The following is a 23,691-nucleotide window of genomic DNA, read 5'->3' as shown; positions in this document are numbered from 1 at the left end:
TTAGTTTAGTATTTTCTCTCTTGGTGTCTGAGCCTGGAACCTTTGACTACTCTGCCTCATGGCTTGTCCGTGAGTAGTAACTAGCGCCACAATAACCCAATGCAACATTCCCCTTACAGTATTGTCCTATCTACCAGCCATGGCCATTCACAATCTCAGCCATAATCACTGTTTAGGCCAGTGATTAGCTGCAGTGGTCACGTATAGGTGGGGCATGTTGTTACTTAACAGGGACCATTAGAGCTGCGGGGAATTTACCAGTTGAGTATAAATTGATATTTTCACACATCCTTGAAACCCTGTAGATTGTACTCGGTATAGTTCTATAAGCAAAAAAAAGACTGAGCGATATACAATGTAAAAGCCGCAGCGTTGTCTTTTGTCTTGTCATCCCTGTGCCTTTCCTCTCCCTCGGGCTGCCTTCCTCTATATCTCACAGTAGGAAAGTTGTAAGTCCCCGTCTGCAGAAAGTCAGCGTGGGGAGAACATCTTCAGGGGGAGATATCATTTTAAGATTTATTTATTTTTTGCTTGGAGCCTATTTTCTCTTTACGCACAGCATAGCCGGTTCATGACTAAACAGAACCCCGAGCAAGGTAAAAGCTTTAATTTCCCCCCTCTGATCTGCAGCCTATATTCCCTATCATCTCTGTAATACTCTATTATTAGCTAATATTAGCTTTGCTACCCTCCCCATGATCTCATAATGGTTACACTGGGATCGTATTATGCTGCCAGTGCCTTACTATATACTAGAGTATGTGCTAGCAATATTCACACACAGATGTCATTTTGTGATACTCTGTTGGGAGACGTTTATGCTTTATGTGTCTGTATGAGGCATCCAAAGCAATGTAGGCTGGACCATTGGAATAGTAGGAGAAACAATTGGTAAATCTCCCCTAGAGAGAAGGACCCTCAAAGTCCTTGGTCCAAGGGAGCAGTTTTAATTCACCATGGCTAAGAACTGTACATATTTCTGGGTTTAAATGCATAGGATTCTATCGCAGGATGTCCTGTTTTTAAACTTAAGTATTTTTCATAATTTTCTAATGGATCAATAAAGCTCCTTTTATTACTTGGAAAAGTTTTAATGCAGCATGGGCAGAGTTGGAACACAGCAACTGAAATAGCCGAACTAGAAAAATGGCAGCAGAGCTGGAACAGTGATGTAGCAGAGTTGACTCAATGGTGAATACCTGTTGTAACAGAGCTACACAGGTCCTGTCTTGGCCTGATGAAGAGACCTGTGTAGTCTCGAAAGCTTGCAATTTGTTACCATCTTTTCAGTTAGCCATTAAAAGGTATCAACCACTGAGGACTCTCAATTCTAAATATTTTCCTTAGGTGGTCTAATTTGGTTTTTGCAAACATAATCCTTGGTGGTCAAGAAATAGCCAAGTGGGATTGTCTTCTGCTTGATCTTTTTGGGGTCGTTACTGTGCCGGCGCCTGAACCGGTAGAGCATCCCCTGCTCCTCTAGTAGCCGGTCTAATCATTATTGTTCCATACGGGCTTAGACAGTGGACTATATAGAAACCATCAGCCCAGTGCGTCCTCGTTTGTCGCCATCCAGACCGAGCAGGGAGCGTAAATCTGGTTCCGATATTTCCTGTTCCATCTGGGTGATCACCAGTGGTCAGTGCTGCAGACCACACGACCCCTTTAATTTTCATACATTCTAAAACTCTTGATAGTTGTGTGATACAATTGGCTTAAAAAATGAAGAAAAAAAGTTTTGTTCCCCCTCTCCCCCCCGTCACAGAAGCGCAACAAAGAAAGCGGAGCTATAAATAAAGTAATAAACAGCTTTGATGAAGATATTGTTGTAAGGGAAGTGACTCCATTTGTATCGTGCAGTATAGCCGCTGCTCAGCAGGAAGGAAAGAATTAAAGCTACAGGTAGTTAGATGGAAGGAAATTCTGAGACACGGAACACTTAACTGTGATCAAAGCAACCTAGCTGCCACTTGTAGGAGTTATTTTAGTCTCGGGACGGTTCGTTTGTTTATTTTTCTCTATAGATTGCACATAATGCGATAGGATGCATACAGCAGCGGTGGCCATGTACAGGCCAACTCCCCAATACATAAGTTTTCCTGTTCAGTTACTTTGCGTCTAATGACATTTATTAATATATTCCCAGTATTGCTTCCATATGTATTGACTTATTCATTATTTTATTGTGCTGTCTTTACTAGAGAATAGCATTTATGTCCCCATGACAACACTTCCTGAATGTTTTCACCAGACTCTAAGATTCTGGTTCCATACAAAAATGTAATTATGTATTCTAATTCGATACATTGAAGCTCGGTGTGTTGGTTATCGTGCCTGAAGAATGCAGCAGAAAGCAATGTGTAATTTGGCAGGGAGCTAAAGGGTTACAAAAACACGTCTGCTTTCTTTTAAAAACAGTGCCACCTCTGACCATTTGTTTGTGCGTGATATTGCAGCTCTGATTTGTTCACTCCGATGGGGTGACTTGCAATACCAGACACAACCCATGGTCAGGGGTGGAGCGGTTTCTGAAAAAAAAAGGCAACAATGTTCTTCTAATCCTGGACAACCCCTTTAAGAGGGAGCTAGACATGATGGGTATGATATACTGTACATTTTTATAGGACTAATTCAGGATTAGAAAAAAAGGTGTCTTTTCTTTAGCAACAGCCCCACATTTGTTCAGTGGCTATGTCTGGTATTGCAGGTCAGCCCTAATTTATTGAATTACTGAATTGAAGCACTGAGTACTATGCACAGCCCATGATCGGACTTGATACTTTTTTGGGGGAAAAAAGCATTCTCCTGGGTTATGTTCAAACAGGGTTTTTTTTCAGTTGTTCAAAAAAGTTGTTTTCAAGCAGGAAGCTGTTGGGTAGGTTTTGGAGCAGTTTTTCTTTTCCTGAAAAGATTTTGAAGAGTTTTGATCGGACAGTGACTAGTGACAGTGTCATTGTAGCTGCAACTTAAAGTGATGATTCTTATGTAGCTCCAGTTACAAAATGCTTGTAAGAACAAACAACTTTGCAATTTACTTTGTATTAAAAATCATCGCTGTTGTTAGGGTCACATGGTGAGGTAGATCCTTCAAACCCAAGGTCTGGGTAGACACACGGGCCACAGGTGTCAGTGCAGCAGACAAGTGAGGCGCGCAAAAGATGAGTAGCTGAGGTACTTGGAAGCTGCAGGCACAGAGGAGACATTCTGGACACTGCAGACACCTTGCAGAGATAATGGAAGCCCTAGGCAGACATGAGTCCAGTAGCATAGGTACTGGAAGCTGCGGAAAGACAGGAGACATCCTGGAGACTGCAGATAGGTTACAGAGATACTGGAAGCCCAAGGCAGACAGGAGTCCAGTAGCATAGGTGCTGGAAGCTGCAGACAGACAGGAGATGTACTGGAGACTGCAGACATGTAGCAGAGGTAGTAGAAGCCGGAGGCAGACAGGAGTCCATTAGCATAGGTGCTAGAAGCTGCAGACAGACAGGAGTCATCCTGGAGACTGCAGATAGATTGCAGAGATACTGGAAGCCCTAGACAGACAGGAGTCTGGTAGCATAGGTACTGGAAGCAGCAGAGAGACAGGAGATGTCCTGGAGACTGCAGACCTGTAGCAAAGGTAGTAGAAGCCGGAGGCAGACAGGAGTTCTGTAGCAGGGGTTCTGGAAGCTGCAAACAGACAGGAGACATCCTGGAGAGAGCAGACAGATGCCAGAGGACAGATAGCAGAGGTCTTGGAAGCCACAGGCAGACTGCAGAGGTACACAGGACTCAGAATAGTGATTAGTGAACATGCTCAGATAATGTGTTATCCAAGCATACTTGGCTGCTATCCGAGTGACTCCGGCGTGCTCAAGTAATATGTTCGAGTCCCCATGGCTGCATGTCTCCTGTCAGACAGCTGCAACACATCCAGGGATTTTCTAACAAACAGGCAATGCCTGCATGTGTTGTGGCTGTTGAACAGCCACGAGACATGCAGCTGCGGTGACTCGAACATATTACTCGAGCATGTCCAAGATACTTGGATAGCACCCGAATATGCTCAGATAACACCTCATCTGAGCACTTTCGCTCATCACTACTCAGGAACACTAAAGTCTTAATACAAGGGTAAACACAGGTGTGTGTCTTGGTGAACCTTATATAGGTACAGGCTGATGATCACATAAGATCATGCTGGGTCATCTGCAAAGTCGGACATGCAGCACAACAAAGTTTACTGTACCGGGGATAGGAAAGCAAAGCCCAAATTTTGGGCAGTTGCATAACATCTGTTTTCAAGAATTTAGGGATTTTCACTGCTATAGTGTACAGCTCATTGTCTAGGTTATCAGCCACCTCTGCCGCAAGCGGGCTTTGTGCTTTACAGCCTGGCACTCTGAAGCTGGCCGGATCGCTGGATGTGACTAGCCTCAGTGGCTCTGTGCTCTTCCGATGTTACTAAAGCCAAGTTGCCTCTGCTAGCAGCAAGGGAGATCACTCAGTTTGGATCAGTGGTGAGACCTTGGCATTGATTCAAACTGTCCATCTTCAGGAAAAACACTAAAACAGAAAGCCAGGTGTCGGGAGGGGTGCACTACTGAAGGAAAGTAGTTAGGATTACCCCTTTAAACAAAGAGCATTTGATTGGCTTTCGAATTGGTTATGGGGTTTTACCCTGGTGAGTGTAGCATCATTTATAATTTCAGACCAGGAATTTTTATAGAACCAGGACAACCCCCTTTAGTGATACCAATCCCATCACGTCACCAATCCCATCACCATCACCCAACTTTCCTGATCCTTCTCACCCTGTATCCGTCTGCTATTCCTGCTATGTCCGCTGGCTGCTATTACTGTGTTTTTTTTTCCTTACCCGGCATGTTTTCTCACCTTAATTTCTTGATGCCAACACACAGTTGGCTTTATCTGTCCATTTGCATCTGACTATTTCCTGTTTGTATTTTTGCTTCTGACTTCTAATTAATCCCGTCCTGTGTCTGTGACCAGTCTTCCTGCTGCCTTTTTTTCCTCCTGATCACATCTGGCTTATTTCATGTGCACTTAGCTTGTTATAAATTCAGAATCACCGGTCTGTCTCTATAAGGATGGCTCTAAAAGGATAATAACAGAAATATGCCAGAAGTGAGCAGAAGGTACGATTAACACTGTTAATAAATGTTCTAAATTTCTTTCACTTTTCCCCACACTTATTCTCATCATGCTGACATACGCTCTAAAAGTTTTGGCTCCATTACTCCTCATTCTCCTTCACTATCCCCAAACCCCAGCACCCTCTAGCCAAGTAATAATCCCTCCTTCCCTCCTGCCTCCCTACCTGACCTCCTCTGCTGACCTGCTCCTCAATCTCAGATCTCTCCTAATAAAACAGCAAACAAGCCGCCCACTCTCCTTCTCCCATCTGCTCTGTATCTCTCTGCTTCTCCTCACTGCTGGCGACATATCTTCCAACCCTGGGCCCCCACAGCTCATACCTCTCATTACTACCCCCTCCTATCGCTCCCAAACCAATATAAACACCCAAAATCTTGCTCACTTCAAATCCGTGCCCATGACGCCCACCCCCCTGTACCCTCTCTCTGGATCACTATGGAATGCCCGCTCCATCTGCAATATTCACGACCTCTTTTCGTCTCATTATCTTTCCTTTTTGGGCATCACCAAAACGTGGCTGACATCCTCTGACATCGCCTCCCCTGCTGCACTATGTTACGGTGGCTTCCACATCACCAACACTCCTCTCTCTGGCAATAAACATGGTGGAGGAGTTGAAGTTCTCCTTTCTTCCAACTGTACCTTTAACCCAATCCCACCTATACCATCCCTTATCCTCCCCTCTTTTGAAGTCCACTCTGTCTGCATCTACTCCCCCTACAATCTCCAAATGGTTATCATATACTGAGCTCCGGGCTTGACCACTGCCTTTATTGACCAATTCTCCACCTGGCTCCTCTATCTGACCACCATCTACTCACTTTCTCATCCCTGTCCTCCTCACCTGTCACCCATGTCCAATAACATGTGCACCCCCGCAGAAACCTCATACATCTAGACCTTTGCACACTCTCTGACTCTATTCCACCACTGTCCTCCATGATACAGACACTGCCACTAGTTCCTACAATGCCAATCTTGCATCAGCCATCAACTCAGTCGCCCCTGTCATGCATAGCAGAGTGCGACAATTCAATAGACAACCCTAGCACAATAACATCACTAAAAAGCTTTGGCAAGTATCCAGAATTTCAGAACGGCATTGGAAGAAAACGCATTCGCAAGATAATTTCACGACACTCAAACAAGGCAACACTCGCATTCAAATCAGCTCTCACCTCTGCTAAACAGGTCTATTTTACATCCCTCGTATCTTCTTTATCCCACAACCCCAAACAGTTGTTCAACACTTTTAACTCCCTCCTCCGCCCACCACTGCCCCCTCCAAGTTCCTTAATCATTGCCGAGGACTTTGCCATGCACTTCAAAAATAAGATAGACCAAAGAAGGCAAGTCTTTGTTGTCAAACCACCACAACCCCTTTGCATACCAGACTCATGCCCTAACCCCATAACTTCCCTCTCTAAAATCACTGAAGGGGAGCTTGCTCATCTTTTCTCGAAATCACACCTCACCACTTGTGCGCTTGACCCCATCCCATCCCACCTCCTCCGCAACCTCACCACCACACTAATCCCATCGCTAACCCATCTCTTCAACCTATCACTAACTTCTAGTACCTTGTCCTCTGCTTTCAAACATGCCACAATCACACGTATCCTCAAAAAGCCATCCCTTGACCCAAGCGCTATATCCAGCTATCGCCCCATACCTTTGCTCCCACTTGCTTCCAAACTCCTTGAGCAGCAATCTTTCCTCTCACTTTGCATCTAACTCTCTCTTCGACAACATACCATCTGGCTTCTGTCCCCACCATTCCACTGAGACTGCCCTGACCAAAACTACTAACGACTTACTTACAGCCAAAGCTAACAGACAATTCTCTATTCTCCTCCTTCTAGACCTGTCCTCTGCCTTTGACACAGTTGACCACTGCCTCCTACTACAGATCCTTTCTTCCTTTGGTGTCAAAGACCTTGCCCTATCTTGGATCTCCTCATACCTTTACAACAGCACATTTAGCTTTTCCTTCTCCCATACTACCTCTTCATCTCGTCCCCTCTCTGTTGGTGTCCCTCAAGGCTCTGTCCTAGGATCCTTACTCTTCTCAATCTATACACTCGGCATGGGACAACTCATAAGGTCCTATGGCTTCCAGTACCATCTATACGCTGATGACACTCAGATCTACCTCTCTGGCCCAGATGTCACATCCCTGCTCTCCAGAATCCCAGAGTGTCTATCAGCCATATCCTCTTTCTTCTCCTCTTGCTTCCTCAAGCTCAATGTGGACAAATCTGAACTAATTCTTTCCGCCATCTCGCATATCTTCTCTACCTGATCTATCTATCAAAACAAATGAAATCACACTTTCCCCTGTCTCCAAATTCCGCTGCCTCGGAGTAACCCTTGACTCTGCCCTATCCTTCAAACCGCACATCCAAGCTCTCGCCACCAACTGTCTCCTCCAGCTCAAAAATATTTTCAGAATCCGTCCTTTCCTCAACCCTCACTCTACCAAAATGCTCATGCATGCCCTAATCATCTCCCGCCTGGACTACTGCAACATACTCCTCTGTGGCCTACCTTCTAACACTCTCGCACCCCTCCAGTCCATCCTTAACTCTGCTGCCCAACTAATTAATCTCTCTCCTCGCTACACTCCTGCTTCCCCTCTTTGCAAATCCCTTCACTGGCTCCCAATTTCCCAGCATATCCAGTTTAAACTACTAACACTGACCTACAAAACCATCCATAACCTTTCTCCTCCGTATATTTCCAAACTAATCTCTCAATATCTTCCCTCATGTAATCTCTGTTCCTCCCAAGACCTCCTCCTCTCCTCCATGCTTATTCACTCCTCACCCAATCACCTGCAAGACTTCTCCTGATTATCCCCCATCCTTTGGAATTCTGTGCCCCAAACATCCGGTTATCTCCCACATTTGGATCCTTCAAACGAAACCTGAAAACCTCTTCAAGGAAGCTTACAGCCTGTAAAGACCACACGACCACCTCAACACCATCGGAGCTACTGCAACCACCGACCTACTGTCTCCTTCCCCATAATCCTGTAGAATGTAAGCCCACAAGGGCAGGGTCCTCCATCCCCTGTATTAGTCTGTCATTGTTAGTTTGTTTACTGTAAGTGATATTTGTATTTTGGTGTAACCCCTTCTCATGTACAACACCATGGAATTAATAGTACTATATATATAAATAAATAATAATAATAATAATACCAAGTATTAGGTAGCACCAAGGTCCAGGCTGCATGGAGTTTGCATTTTCTTCCTACATCACTTGGAAACATACCTAATGGCTATCTAGCATCCTAAGGGTATTTCAGATTCTGCACATTTGCAGCATAATCTGTGAATGAAATATTCGGCTGTGTGTCCTTACCCAATCTGTCTTTTGTAGAGACTGGTGAAATATTTTGGCACTATATAAAACAATAGAAAATAGATGGGGAAAATTATTGGAGAGCAGACAGCCCGTCTTGGTGGCATTCTTAGAGAATCCATTCAAAAATTAGACCAAAAATTCATGTACCCTGTGAAGTTCCTAAATGCACTGAAAATGATCAGTGTTTTGTGTCCACAGTTGTGTGCTGGCAGGATCCCTCGCTGGAAAGAATCAGCGTCTTACCGCGTGTGAAGCTTAATATCAGTGTTTGCTTTTGTTGAAAAAAAAAAAAAGTCTACAAAGGGAACATATCTCTGGAGGCACCAGCCAGTCTAGCTTCCTCTGAGATGTATTATGGGCACGGTGGAGATGGGCCAAGCGACACTCTTTCTCAGAACGAGTAATATGTAATGAGTTTGATACGTTTCATGGCTCCTTTTATTTTAATATGCCTTTTTGTTTCCATTGGCTTTGAGAGTTAAACCACACACAAAAAAACATACATAAGGTTTTACGGGTAGAGGCTTTATCTCCTGCAAGATGTCCCCTCTGCTCTCATTCACTCCTCAAGAAGGGCGCCAGCATCTCTCGTTTCCTGCTGAACATTTGGCGTCCATTTCCACGCCGTTACATCAATCAGGACGATAGCCAAACCTAATTGTTTTTAGTCTACGTCCCAATAAGCATTATTCGTGCTGCTTTCCTTAGTATATTGCTTTATATTTCTTCCTTAAAAGTAGAGTTTTACAAGGACATATTGGAAACTTTTTGTAGGGCAATGCCAAGGTCCCACCTCAATTTTTTTTTCTTTTTTTTTTTTTTTATACACAAGCTTCAATTTCGGAGACATCTAGGATCTCGAATAGTCTGAGAATTACAGAACATTGTAAAAACTAAGCTCCGGAGGTTATTGTCTATTGTTCCGCTTGCTAAACCAAAGACAGGTTTGTCTCTTTTTTTTTTTTTTTTTTTTGGACATATAAAATGCATGATGCTTTGCATATGCGGAACATTCGGCCAGGAGATGCTGACGCCCCTTTGCTTTAATAGTTGGAACAGAGCAGCTTATTGTCACATGCGCAGGGACAATTCAGCGCTGATTTTCATTTCCATGAGATTAAAAATGAAACATGTAACCACAAAGCTGGTTTATGTCATCCACTCTCCGCTCCGGCAGCAGTGCCAAAAAAATAGACATTTGATAGGTTTGCTAGAGCAGCAGATGCAGAAAATGCCATTCCCATAATTTAAACTACGTCTTATCTGAACGGAAAGGAACTTGCGAAACATGTTATTACAACGTATATACATGGTGAGACATCATAAAGGTGACCACTGGAAAACAATGCAAAGATGGTCTTCAAGAAGGGTGGTCTTCTCAAAGAAGTGGGCAATGTACATAAGATAAAAGGGAAGATCCATCACAAATAAATCTAGTCTACTTTAGGGATGGTTTAATCAGAGATGTGGTCTTCAGTACATACAGTGGAATACTTCCAAAAGCAAAAATACCCTCTATGAGATGAGCACTGTTAAGTAGAGTAGAGTAAAATATTGTGCTATAGTAGGGTGGTCTTCTCAAAGACGTGACCAATGTACATAAGATAAAAGGGAAGATATATCACAAAAACAAATCTGGTCTGATGTAGAGATGGTTTTCTCAGAGATGTTGTCTTCATGACATACAATGTAAAACTTCTAAAAGTAAAAAATAGACCTTTATGAGACGACCACTGGAAAGTAGAGAAAAAACTGGTCTTCTAGAATGGTGGTTTTATCAAAGAAGTGATCGATATACAGTATATATAAGGTAAAAGAGCAGATCTATCAGAAAAAAATCTAGACTACGTTAAAGATATGGTCTTCATTATATAGAGTGTGACACTTTAAGCAAAAAAATACCTATGAGATGACCAATGGAAGGTAAAATAAAAAAGTGGTCGATGTACATATTATCAAGGGAACATACAGCATATTCCAAAACATCTAGTCTACAGTCTTTAAGGTTGTTTTTTTCTGAGGCAAGCTCTTCATTATATAAAGTTTAACCCCTCTAAAAAGAAAAATAATCCTTTTTGAGATAGCTGTAACCAAGAAGGGTAAAAAGTGGTTTTCCGAAGGAGTTGTCATCTCAAAGAGGTGGCCAATATACACAAGATAAAAGGGAAGATCTATCACAAATAAATCTGGTCTACTTTAGAAATGCTTTTCTCAGAGATGTATTCCTTGTTACTGTATATGCAGTGTACCACTTCTAAAAGTTAAAAAAAAACCTCTGTGAAATGACCACTGGAAAGTAGAGTAAAAAATGGTCTTCTAGAAGGGTGGTCTTCTCGAAGAGGTGATGCACAAAAGATGATAGAGAAGATCTATCACACAAAATATAGTCTACTATAGAGATGTGGTCTTCATTATATACAGTGTAACACTTTCAAAATCAAAAGAACTCTATGAGACGACCACTAGAAAGTAGAGCAAAAAATTGTCTTCTTTTAAAAAAAGTGGGTGATGAACATAATATTAAAGTTAAGGTATAGCATATTCCAAAAAATCTGGTCTACTGTCTTCAAGGTTGGTTTTCTCAGAGGAATACTCTTCATTATACAGTTTGCAGATTATACCTTCAAAAAGTAAAAAAAAGCCTTTACAAGACCACTCCTTATGTCATAAATTTTCAGTGCCATAATATACAGATGTGTCCCTCCTTACCTTTTTTTCTTGGGTTGACCATTGGGTGAATGACACAAGATGAACAGCTTTAATAAAAAAAAAAACATGATTTTGTGATATTCTATCAGGAGATGTCTATTTGTGGCCACCCAATGGTTGTGATGTAGTTTGCGGCCCGTCCAGGGTTTTGTCACGATAATGGAAATAATTTGTGGCAATTTTGGGAATTCGACTCTAAATGGTGTATGTGTATGGGTGTGACATGGACAGCTAGACAACATAATTCTACCCATTGATTGAATAACTTAATGCCAAACCATGGACATTAATACATGGTTGGTTCTCCCGTGACCATTGTAACAAGCACCCTTCTTCCAGAAAGGCTTTTTACTACATTTGGAACACAGCAATGTACACATCCATGGTGCTAAAAGCACAATTGTGAGGTCATTGAGTAAGAGTAAGATTTCTCTTCCTTGGAACCCTTGGAAAGCAGCTCCTGTCAATCCAAACCTAACAGTTTGGCATGCTCTTGTAGACAGCAGGAAGCTTCATTTCGAAATCTGGCAAACACATATCCATCGATTGAGAAATATTGGTGAAACATGATTCATCACTCCAGAAAAGGAGTTTTTATTACGCCAGTAGAATGGCCTTGACTCTGTAGTAGACCCTAATTGTTGGGGCATCTATCTAATAAAATACATTTTTTGAGGCAGAATTACCTTAAAAAATGTGCACGAGTCAGAGCCCAGTGCCAGGATGCTTGGCATCATGCTGGAGGCACTTAGGATTCCAGTAGTGACTATTAGGATGGCTCAAACTGAAGGCAGCAAAGCCGAAGGAGTCTTACGCCTTGATTAATCGGTTTTGCTTAGAAGAAAACCCCAACAATATAGCGATCACAAAGAGTTTTGTAGCCATCAAACAAAGCAATCAGATGTAATCTGTGGGAAAGCTTAACCGCAAGTGCTCACAATTTCTTCAGCACCACCACAGGAGAAATGGAGAAATGAAGTGTTACACAGTTCATAGTGCAGTAAAATTCTGTTTGTGCATACTATTAACATGACTTAATTTTTATCTGTTCTATCTATCTCTCTATTTATCTATCTATCTCAGTAGCTATTGGATTCAAATAAGCTTTATTGGCAGGACCAAATAAACATTAGTTTTGCAAAAGCACGTGTACAATAGGGAGTAGGGATAGGGACTGTAGGAATGATGACTGGGGACACATCCAGGGTGGGGTCTATGGAAGTCCATGGCATATCATAGTTCTCTTTCTCGCAGCCTATAGCATGCACTCACATACTGCGCTGCTCTCTCCCCCATGCTCACATACTGCTCTGCTCTCTCCCACGTTCACATCCTGCGCAGCTCTCTCACACGCTCATATACTGTACTGCTCTCTCTTCTTCCCCCAGCAGGATAAATGTTTTCTCTTCCTCCTTCATGGAGTTGAAATCCTGGAAGAGATCGGAAAGTCTCCTGAAGGGAGTATCACTCACTGCTGAGTATTTGGTGCAGTGTAGCAGGAAGTGGGACTCATCCTCCAGGGCCTCTGGGTCGCAGTGTGGGCACAGTCTGTCCTCCTTGGGCTTGTAGCTTTGTCTGTGCCAGCCGGACTCGATGGCCCAGGATTTGGCAGTCTCTGGGGTCCGAGAGTTTCTCCAGATATGGGGCCAGTCTGTAGTCTCTCTGTAGACTCTGGTACATTGTCATTTTCTGTGAGGTGAGTATATAATTCCTCTAGTCACAGACATACCTCTCTGCTCCTCGTCTACTATCTTTTTAATTCTGTTTCTTGTCAGGCTGCTGTGATTGGTGTTTTTATCCGGTTGCGTTTGGGTGAGCTGTCCCGAGGGTCCTCTTTCAGGTGGACCACCTATATGTAGCAGGGCTTTATGGTGATGGAAGCTTCAATTTATACTGTGTATATGAACCCAGAATAACAGTTTCCTCTTCAGATCTGCTAGGTGTAGAGGGAATCTGCCCAGCTCAGCCCAACAGGCACTTTTGGAGGGATCTGATGGACCTGGAGATGGAGCTCACAGAACTCCTGGTGGAATATTTCTGTTGGGCTGGAATCCCACTTTGACCAGTCTGGGTATGTGTGAGGACCCCAGACGTTGCTGCCATAGAGGAGGATTGGGACGATGATGGCATTGAAGATTTTTAGCCAGACCGTCACTGGTGGCTTCAGGTGGTAGAGTTTCCTTCGGATGGCATAGAAGGTTTTGCAGGCCTTGTCCTTTAGGGTCTCCATTTCTTGTTTGAAGCTCCCTGACTGGTGAATTTCCAAGCCCAGGTAGGTGTATTTGTCCATTACTTTAAGAGTACAGTTTAGTACAAATGAAGGATGCTGGTTCGATCTTAGTTTTCTTCTCTCGAACACCATGAAGTTTATTTTCTCAGGGTTGATCGGTAGTGCCCATGTGGAGCTGAAACTCTCCAAGATTTTCAGGTTGTCTTGGAGGCCTTTCTTGGTTGGTGACAGCTGCAGTAGGTCATCTGCATACAGCAATTAGTTCACCTGGGCGTCATGGAGTGTGAGACCTGTTGCCACGGAAGATTCCAGAGCGATTGCCAGCTCATTAATGTAAATGTTGAAGAGCATTGGACTTAAGGTACCTTCACACTGAGCGACGCTGCAGCGATACCGACAACGATGTCTGGTCGCTGGAGAGCTGTCACACAGACAGCTCTCCAGCGACCAATGATGCCGGTTCCCTGGTAACCAGGATAAACATCGGGTTACTAAGCGCAGGGCCGCGCTTAGTAACCCGATGTTTACCCTGGTTACCAGCGTAAAAGTAAAAAAAAACAAACACTACATACTTACCTTCTGCTGTCTGTCCTCCGGCGCTCTGCTTCTCTGCGTTGTGTAAGCACAGCGGCCGGAAAGCACAGCGGTGACGTCACCACTGTGCTTTCCGGCTGGCCGGCGCTCACAGCCAGTGCAGGAAAGCAGAGTGCCGGGGACAGACAGCGGAAGGTAAGTATGTAGTGTTTGTTTTTTTTACTTTTACGCTGGTAACCAGGGTAAACATCGGGTTACTAAGCGCGGCCCTGCGCTTAGTAACACAATGTTTACCCTGGTTACCAGTGAAGACATCGCTGAATCGGCGACACACATGCCGATTCAGCGATGTCTGCAGGGAGTCTAGCGACGAAATAAAGTTCTGGACTTTCTGCAGCGACCAACGATGTCACAGCAGGATCCTGATCGCTGCTGCCTGTCAAACTCAACGATATTGCTAGCCAGGACGCTGCAACGTCACGGATCACTAGCGATATCGTTCAGTGTGACGGTACCTTTAGACTGCAACCCTGTTTGACTTTGCAGCTCTGCTGGAAATAAGTCATTTTTCCACCATTCATACGCATGCTGCAGCGGTTCTCGGTGCAGGAGCTTTTGATGACATCATAGGTCATTCCTCCTATTCCGCTCTCCAGCAGTTTCAGAATTAAGTCCAGGTGCCATACGGAATCAGAGGCCATTTTAAAGTTTGCAAAACAGGCTTAACATCTATCTATCTATCTACTATCTATCTATTATATATCTCAGCATCTATCTATCTATCATCTATCTGTCAATATGTCATCTACAGTATCTACCCGTCTATCTGTGTATCCATCTATCTATGTATCTTTCTGTCTTAAGGTTTCTTTCACACTAGCGTTAGAATCTCCCCGACGCTAGCGTTTGCTGCATTGCACAATGGAGGCAGCGGATGCATTTCTCCGGCGCATCCGCTGCCCCATTGTAAGGTGCGGGGAGGTGGGGGCGGAGTTCCGGCCGCGCATGCACAGTCGGAAAAAGCGGTCCGTCAGGAGCAAAAACGTTACATGTAGCATTTTTTGCTCCCGACGGTCCGCCAAAGCACGACGCATCCGTCGCTCGACGGATGCGACGTGTGGCAATCCGTCGCAAATGCGTCGTCAATACAAGTCTATGGGGAAAAAACGCATCCTGCAAGCACTTTTGCAGGATGCGTTTTTTCTGCAAAACGACGCATTGTGACGGATTGCAGAAAACGCTAGTGTGAAAGTAGCCTTACAGACCTTTTGTTCTGTAACATTCCGCATTCTAATATTCCAAACACTAATTTTCTTGCTTATATTAAATGAGTCAGAAAGAAACTACTGGAATTAACCATGGGTATATCATCCAAGGAGAATTTATCTTTATTTTTTCAGGCACTTTGTTCTGTTTTTTATTAAATTCTGCCAGCTGTCAGCTAAACAAATCTAGCCAGGTGGGGTTCACAATCCATAACTAAGAAACCTAGGAGTACAGCTGGCCAGTTCGCCTTAAGGAAGAATTGAAACAAATGGCGAGGTTGGATCATCCGAGCTGTTTCCAGAATGGGGAAATAAAGCTACCTACATTCCTTCCCTTTATTTATTGTCTGATCGTTATATTTAATGCAAGGAATAAACATGAGTTTAACGTTACATTGTAATGTTATAGAATAGGTCAGGACTATGGCTTTTATATAAAAATGTGCTCCTATCATCATCTTACATACGAGTTATACCCCTCATGTATTAATTTTGAAAACCCATTGTCATACACCCTAGCAGGGAATTATGAGTTAACAGAAGGGGACTTTCTGCTCAGGATTCTCATCTTTTGGCCAGGGAGGACATGTAAAAAGCATCTCTCACTCTAGAGGCGATCCGTCCTATCCTCCATTATACAGATAACCCATTGATTTAAATGGACACTGTACTACCTCATTTTTTCCTGAGGTGGCGCTGTAGGAAAAGTGAACACCTCCAGGTTTCCTTACAGATTACAGCTGATCGCTAAAATAATTATATGTGAAGGATTTCTCATACTGTTCTTTATTGCATTGTGATTCCCATTTGTGAAGGCAGTTTGCCCGATTCTCCTTTTAGTTGCCAAGAAAAAGTCAAAAACAGCTTATAAAAAAAGAATTCACTTGACCTAAGATGACGCCAGTGGTTTCTAGCAGTAAAATCACAATTCTGTGCATAAAGCCATCATGATCAGAACTCTTTTCTGGGACTCGTAGAAGGTTTGTCACCAGGTTAAAAGAGACCAGTTTTTGCTCTTAGTTTATTCCCTCTTCTCCCCTGACTATTATATTTTTGTTTGTTCCGAAATCCACCATTTATTTCCAGAGATATAGGCATCTTTATTTAGTGCTAATTTTCATTGCCTGCACCTCGGGGGCGGTACTCACAGGGTAATAATGCAGAGCAGTCTAAAGACACGCCCCAGAGAATCAAGTGAGCCACGCCCCTAGTACAGATAATAAAAATTGGTACTAACTAAAAAGGTCCATATCTGTAGATCCGTATAGTGGATTTAAAAAAAAAAATGAAATACTCAGGAGAGCAGCGGGAATAAAATAAAAGCAAAATCTATTCACTTTTGATCTGTCAACAAGTCATCTTTAATTAGAGTCTACGATAAACAGTGCTTTATACTTTAGCTTGATCAAACGCTCGTCTATAATTAAATTTCTTGAAAAGCACAAATGACCAAAGACGGCGTAAATTCACTACTACTACTCCTTCATAACTTGGGGATACTTCGAATTGTCACTTGTAAACAATAGGGTAAGAAATGCTCTTAAATCAATATGGAAGATAACAAAACAGTAAAAACACTAAATAATGATAAAAAAAGTAAATACAAAAATAGGTCCATAAAAAAAAAATTGTATGTACGGACAAATGATAAAGAACAGGAAAAAAAAAACCAATAAAAACTTCCAAAAAAGTGCATATAAACAAAAAAATTAAAAATGACATAAAAGCAAAACAAAATAAATTGTTCAGAATTCCAGAAATGTAATACAAGTAAAAGTCTGTAATAAAATTCTATTGAAATTTCTGTAATGTAATAGAAAGATCATGCTACATTATGTTCACGATCCTATTTAACTATATAGTCATCTGAAAGTTTGGAAGAAGCCGCAACATTTTATAAATCGATTTATAACTGTGGACTTGAAATTGATCCCTATGTATCAAAGATCAGAGAAAACTGCTCCTGTATATGACATTTTCTCTTTTTTCAGTCTTTCTGTGGAAGCAAGCAGTGTGTGTGCCTCCACCTAGGGGTCTCCTCCATCCACCCACAGCCAGATTATACTGAGCTCTGGAGCCAAGCAGAAAACATATGTGCGGCTACCACAGGCAGAGCTTTCCGCTCCATCCTTCATTTCTGGAGAAGGTACCAAGTGTTTTGCATTTAAGTGTAAAGTCTGTTGTGAGTTACATCGATGTACTGACTATTTTTTTAAATTTAGTTTTGGATATTAGAATATATTGGGCTGCATTCACTAAGCAGTAAATTATTAATCAGAACTGTACTGGGAGAGATTTGTAAAGACGGAGTCACTACTTCATTGCTTCTAGAGTTTGACCTTAGATGTGTGCAGGTAAATCCTCACAAGGTCAGCCTTCCCGACCTGCATTCTGGGGATAAGTCATGCAGTCTCATGCCAAGTTTGGTTTCCCTGATGACCCGTAGACCAGGAATCCAGGATGCCTCATTCCAAGCCAATGCAGCATATAGTGAAGGGCCCACTACTCAGACATTATTGATCATTAGAAGGGGATCCCTAGTACCCTGCTTGCGCAGAGCTCATAAAAACAGGAGACACTTTGCACTGTGAAGCAATGAGAACTGTTCTTGGCTTTATCGGCACATTGTGCATGTGCAAACACTGAACTACTCTCTGAAGCTCATAATTAACACGCTACTATCCATAGGATAGGTAATAAGCAGTGTTGATCAAATTGATTTACAGTACCCTGATCCAGTGGCCAGGTCAGTAATCCAAGGCTTGTAGAAAAGCCGCGGAGACACCATCACGTGTTTCTCAACGCAAGCAATAAATAGCCAGGTCTTTCCCCGGGAAGGAACACTGCGTGATGGTGTCTCCGCGGTGTTGGATGTTTTGATCTCTCCGAGGTCATTCATCCTTATGTTTATAGTCCTTTTACTAGGCACTGCTCCTAATAGCCAGTTTCCTACTCCACACTGATGAGGGGCAAATACCCCGAAACAGCTGTCTGTGGATGGATACCATGTTTTGGCATAGGTGGTTTTCCTTTATTGGATGCTTCCCTTCCCGTGGTTGTTCCTTCCTGGTGAAAGACCTGGCTATTTATTGCTTGCGTTGAGAAACACGTGATGGTGTCTCCGTGGCTTTTCTACATGCATTTGCATATTTCCCATAAGGGATGGGGGCAGTGTTCTGGATCACTGCGTTGAGAAACATATGATGGTGTCTCCGCGGTGTTGGATGTTTTGATCTCTTCGAGGTCATTCATCCTTATGTTTATAGTAATCCAAGGCTTGACATGAGCCCCACATCACCTTCTACCTGTCAAAATCAGTGGCTTCACCTTTGACTATCCAGTCCAGCGTGTGTCACATCACAACAATGACTTTGTACTAAGCTAACAAGTAAGAAAAAAAAAAAAAGAAACTGGGACACAACAGGTAGAGGGCTGTTCACAGGTCTCTGATCTAGCGGACAGGGAATAGTGTCTTGTTCGTTGTACCAGAGACTTAAGATTCAATTTGCTCATCTCTATTGATAAGCTTCTACTGAGATACCACTAATCGCAAGAAATGGTGTTACAAATATATTTTGTGAATGCAGTGGTGTGGGCATTCTCTATGTCTGCTCCATTCAAAATGGGAGACATTTAGTGAAACAAGTTGTACAGCACTTACATGGAACCAACCATGGAACTCCTCTCCTAGACTCTGAATGCAACCATAAATCTCTTCTCCGAGACTCCAAACACATCTCCAAACACAACAATATAATTCATCTGTGAGATTCCGAACGCAACCATGGAACTCACCTCTGAGACTCTGAATACATCTCTGAATGCAACCATGAAACTCATCTCCAAGACTCTGCATGCAACCATAGGACTCCAAAAGTATCTCCAAACATAACCATGGAACTCATCTCTGAGACTAAGAACGCATCTCTGAATGCAACCATGAAACTCATCTCTGAGACTCCGAACACAACCATGGAACTCATGTTTGAGACTTCAAACGCATCTCCGAATGAAACTATGGAACTCATCTCTGAGAGTAAGAATGCATCTCTGAACGCAACCATGAAACTCATCTGTGAGACTCCGAACTCAACTATTAGACTCCTCTCCAAGACTCCGTAAGTATCTCTGAATGCAACCATGAAACTCATCTCTGAGACTCTGAACGCAACCATGGAACTCACCTCCGAGACCCTGACCACAGCCAAAGGACTCATCTCCGAGACTCTAAACACAACAATGGAACTCAAGTATGTGACTCAAAATGCATCTCCAAACACAACCATGGAACTCATGTCTGTGACTCCAAACACATCTCCGAACGCAACTATGGAATTCATCTCCGAGATTCTGAATTCTTTTTCGAACACATCTCTGAACACAACCATGAAACTCACCTCCGAGACCCCGAACACTACCATAGGACTCATGTTAAAACACAACCATGAAACTCATGTCCGTGAATCCAAACACATCTCCAAAACCAACCAAATGGAACTCATCTCTGAGATTCTGAATGCATCTCGGAACGTAATCATGAAACTCATCTCTGTAATTTTGGTAGTGTATTCATCTTTTTAATACCATATGCCCAAATTTAAAATCAGCATGTATGTGACCATAAATTCCAGCTACATAACAAATTGTTGGCTTTAAACTTACTGTACTTGAGTAGTGGCTACCAGGATGTCTGTGCAGGAAATTTGGGGCTCAAACCATTAAAAACATATAATTGATAGGTTTTTTTTAATAAAATAAAATACAATCCAAAACTGCAAAGTAAAATGATATCATGCAAGACTAAGATCATCTTGGCTATATATGCTGCTCATAGGAAGAAGCCCTAAAGATATCATAGCACCGAAGCATTTAATTGTTTTTCTGTCTTTTTTTTTCTAGAACGATGACACATACCTCTCCATAAGAAAAGCTGATTTTAAGCCCTAATTGTGTACGCAATGAATTGCTTTCATAATTATTCCATTAATTGTCTTGACATTAACATGAACTGGGGGTCAGTGATGCTAAAACACTCTGGCACTTTTACATTAATGCTGATGCTGGAGATTCTCACTTAGTGACGAGATAGTAAGTGACTAATTAGTGAATGACAAGACGAACATTATGGGGACACTGTGTAAAAACAAAGGATCATGAAAATTCACTTCAATGCCATAAACTTGAGTTTTAGAAATTAATTTTGAGTCATTGTGCTAAAAAAAGACACTATGTGAGATGCATATTCTGCTACCCAAGGGGATAGAGGATACAGACAGTCATTTTCTTGTTTTCTTATATTGTTATTCACTCTTCCCATTTTATGCCTTTATAATAAGAAACTTTACCTATGACATGCAATCCATAGTATGTTTTCAGGGTTTTAGTATGCATAGTTAGTATAGAGCAATATTTAAATGTTACTTGGAAGCGATATGAGGTATCACAGGAATATTTTCTATTTAAAAGTTTGGCTGGCTTATTTCAGCCGTCATAAATCACATCACAGGAAAACTTAAATGCAGCCTTTGTCCGGCACAAAGTGAAACATAAACTAAAAAGTCCATACAATAGTGCTGGTTAGCCCACTTAAGTTACTGGCTTTATTTCATTATGTTTTTGAGTGAGTTTTTTTTAAAGAATTTTATCGCGTTTTTTTCTGCTGCAGTTTTTGTCTTTTTGAAGTGTCATGGTTTAAATAAAAACGACTTAGTTTTTTTATACTTCTTGATATTTGGCTTTGGTAAAACTTTACTGATAATGTCATATGCAGAATACATTTGTTTTTTACCTGCGGATTTTCCTTATGTCATCCAAGTTTCTGATAAAGCTCTGCAAATAAAACGTATGTTTACTGCAAGAGAAACTGACATGTTGCTGATTTCAAACGCGCGCTGCCGGTCAATTTACGCTGCATAAAAATAAGCACAGCGGGCAAGAGATTTCTATAAATCCCATGCACTTTTCTGGAAATGTAAGATGCTGCATATTTTACACAATGAAGATGTGTAGTGTCAAAAACTCACCAAAAAAAGTCATTATGGGAACTTAGCCTTAGTCTTCATAACCGGCAACCAAACCAGTTGGGATACTTTCGGTTGCCAGATCGCTAGAAAGTCTTGAGAATTAAATGACTGTATGTCCAAATAAATGTACGACTATTGTGGGGTTGCTGGCTGGTCTAGGTTTCATCTATTTTATTCTACGGTGATTTGATCGTTATCAATTTGGCACCATTACATTACTCTAAAGAATTCTATACCTTATTTATTATACAGTTATGTCCTATCCTTCTGTAACAATTGGCTCAGAATGAAAAATTCAAAGCATAATTTTGTGATACTCTGCTGGGAGATGTTTATGCTCTACGCGTCTGTATTTTCCTACTCAGTTTATGTGATGTAAATTGAAGCCTTTCAAGGGTTTTATATTAACAGGTCACTTTTAGCATTAAATTTGTATTATGTGAAATCGATGACCTTAAAGGGGCTGTTCAGTCCTTTTTTTATTTTAAAATAGGCCTAAGGGAGGTCTAAAAGGAAAAAAAAAAGCATACTGACCAACCAATCAACCAATTCATATCGTTTTCTTCATCATCCTCCTTTTTGGAGAGGATGATAAGTCAGTTCTGTGGCCAGTGATTGGCTGCAGCCGTCATGCACTGTCACCACCGGAAGGGACGATACAGATGGGGGAATTGAGCAGCTGTACAGAGGAGAGTTAGGGAATTGGTAGAGGAGTTTGTTTTTTTTTCCTTCGTTTAATCGACTGTACGACCCATTTCATAGTAATTGAGGTAAGGTCAAAAATTGTAAATTTGTACATTTATGTTAATTACATTTTTACTTAGGATAGAAAAATTTTAAGTTTTCTGTCGTCTTCTTACAGATAAAAAGACACCTGATACATAGAGCTTGGAAGTGGGGAACTGAGAATGGTAGAATGAAAGGAAAGAAGGGAGAAAACAGAGGAAAAATAGGCAAGCGCTTATTGGAAGGTGAGTGGCTGTTCGGAGGTGGGAGGTCCTCGGGGGTGTAAATAAGTGGTGAAGGAGTTGCAGTTATTTCTCAGCCTTAAAGTCTAAGAGGGGGAACAAAAGACCCTATGCACAATATGAGGACATTACCTATTGGGTAATAGTTAGGGAACCATAGTAAAAATCTTACATTGGGGCCCAAAAGCTTTGTTAGTCCTCAGGGGCGGAAAGCCTGGTTTTAGGGGTGGAGCATTATCAATTTTATTCATTTTTATGACTGCATAAATATTGTTCAAATCAGGAGGACGTAAAATAGTCACAAGGTCAAAAGGTTTCTTAATTCTCGTCACTGTTCAGTTGACATTTAGGATAACTCATTAACTAAGGATTGGATGATCCACGCAATAAATGGTGAATTGTTCGAGGGTGGATTTAACTTTTAAGTGATTAAAGCCCAAATAACAGAATTAAATAATATTTTGCAATCTTTGCCAGTTACTGGCTGTAAAGTGACTTTAATGAATGTGTTTTTAATATTCTGACATTTTATTACTCACCATAGCAACATGTAAAAAAAAATAATAAAAAAAACGACATTCAATCTCAGATATTTCTATGTATACAGCAAAGTTAATTGGGTAATTAAGTGTTAAATCGAGAAAACCTAAATCCGTTCCAAGTCAGCGAGTTAGATGGGTCCTGTTCTTGGGGACTGTGTTATTTAATTTAAAACATAATAATCAAATTATCATTAATTACATTATGCAATTAGGCTAAGTGAAAAACTGGAAAATCAGCACTTGACCGCCAATCATCATCCATATCCGCCTTTTGCTTCCCTGTGATGAGATCAATTGCGTATTTTTTTCTAAAAACATGCAAGTTCACTAAAAAGCGGAAGAAAACTTTTTCTCCCCATGAGTTAATCCGTGGCAAACCCTTTCATCTGGAGCCAGCTTTAGCACGCGGCTGAAATTGCTGGAGGAAGCTGCAGCCATGAGGATTTTATAGTATTAGATGGCGGCCATGACACAATGGCAGAATCAAACCTACCAGAGTTTTAGCCCCTATGTTCACACTTTGGAAAAGTTTTTTCCTTTAGTGTTTTTTTTTTTTTTGCAGCTTATTGATTGGACAGTGCCTAGCTTGAAGAGGTTTTCTGATGGATCCACTTTGAAGAAGTGACATACTCTTACTTTTTTTCCACCAGTAATTATCCAAATCCTCTTCAGGCTATGTCTACACGGGGTCTTTTTTGTGGAGTTTTTTGGAATAGAAACTGAGCATAAACTCCCAAGGTTTTCTTTGAAGTTTTGAGATTTGGAAAGTTTCTGCTCAGTTTCCACAAAAACTCTTCGAAAAAACTCAGTGTGTACGTACCCTCACTATTCATATGTTCAGTTCTTTGAGCGTTTTTTTCTCCTTCAGGTTTTGAAAAACATCTGTTAAGA

Source organism: Ranitomeya imitator, chromosome 7 (genome assembly GCF_032444005.1).
Source record: "Ranitomeya imitator isolate aRanImi1 chromosome 7, aRanImi1.pri, whole genome shotgun sequence".
Taxonomy (NCBI): Eukaryota; Metazoa; Chordata; class Amphibia; order Anura; family Dendrobatidae; genus Ranitomeya; species Ranitomeya imitator.
The sequence above is the reverse complement of the archived record's forward strand: the minus strand, read 5'-3'. Positions refer to the sequence as shown.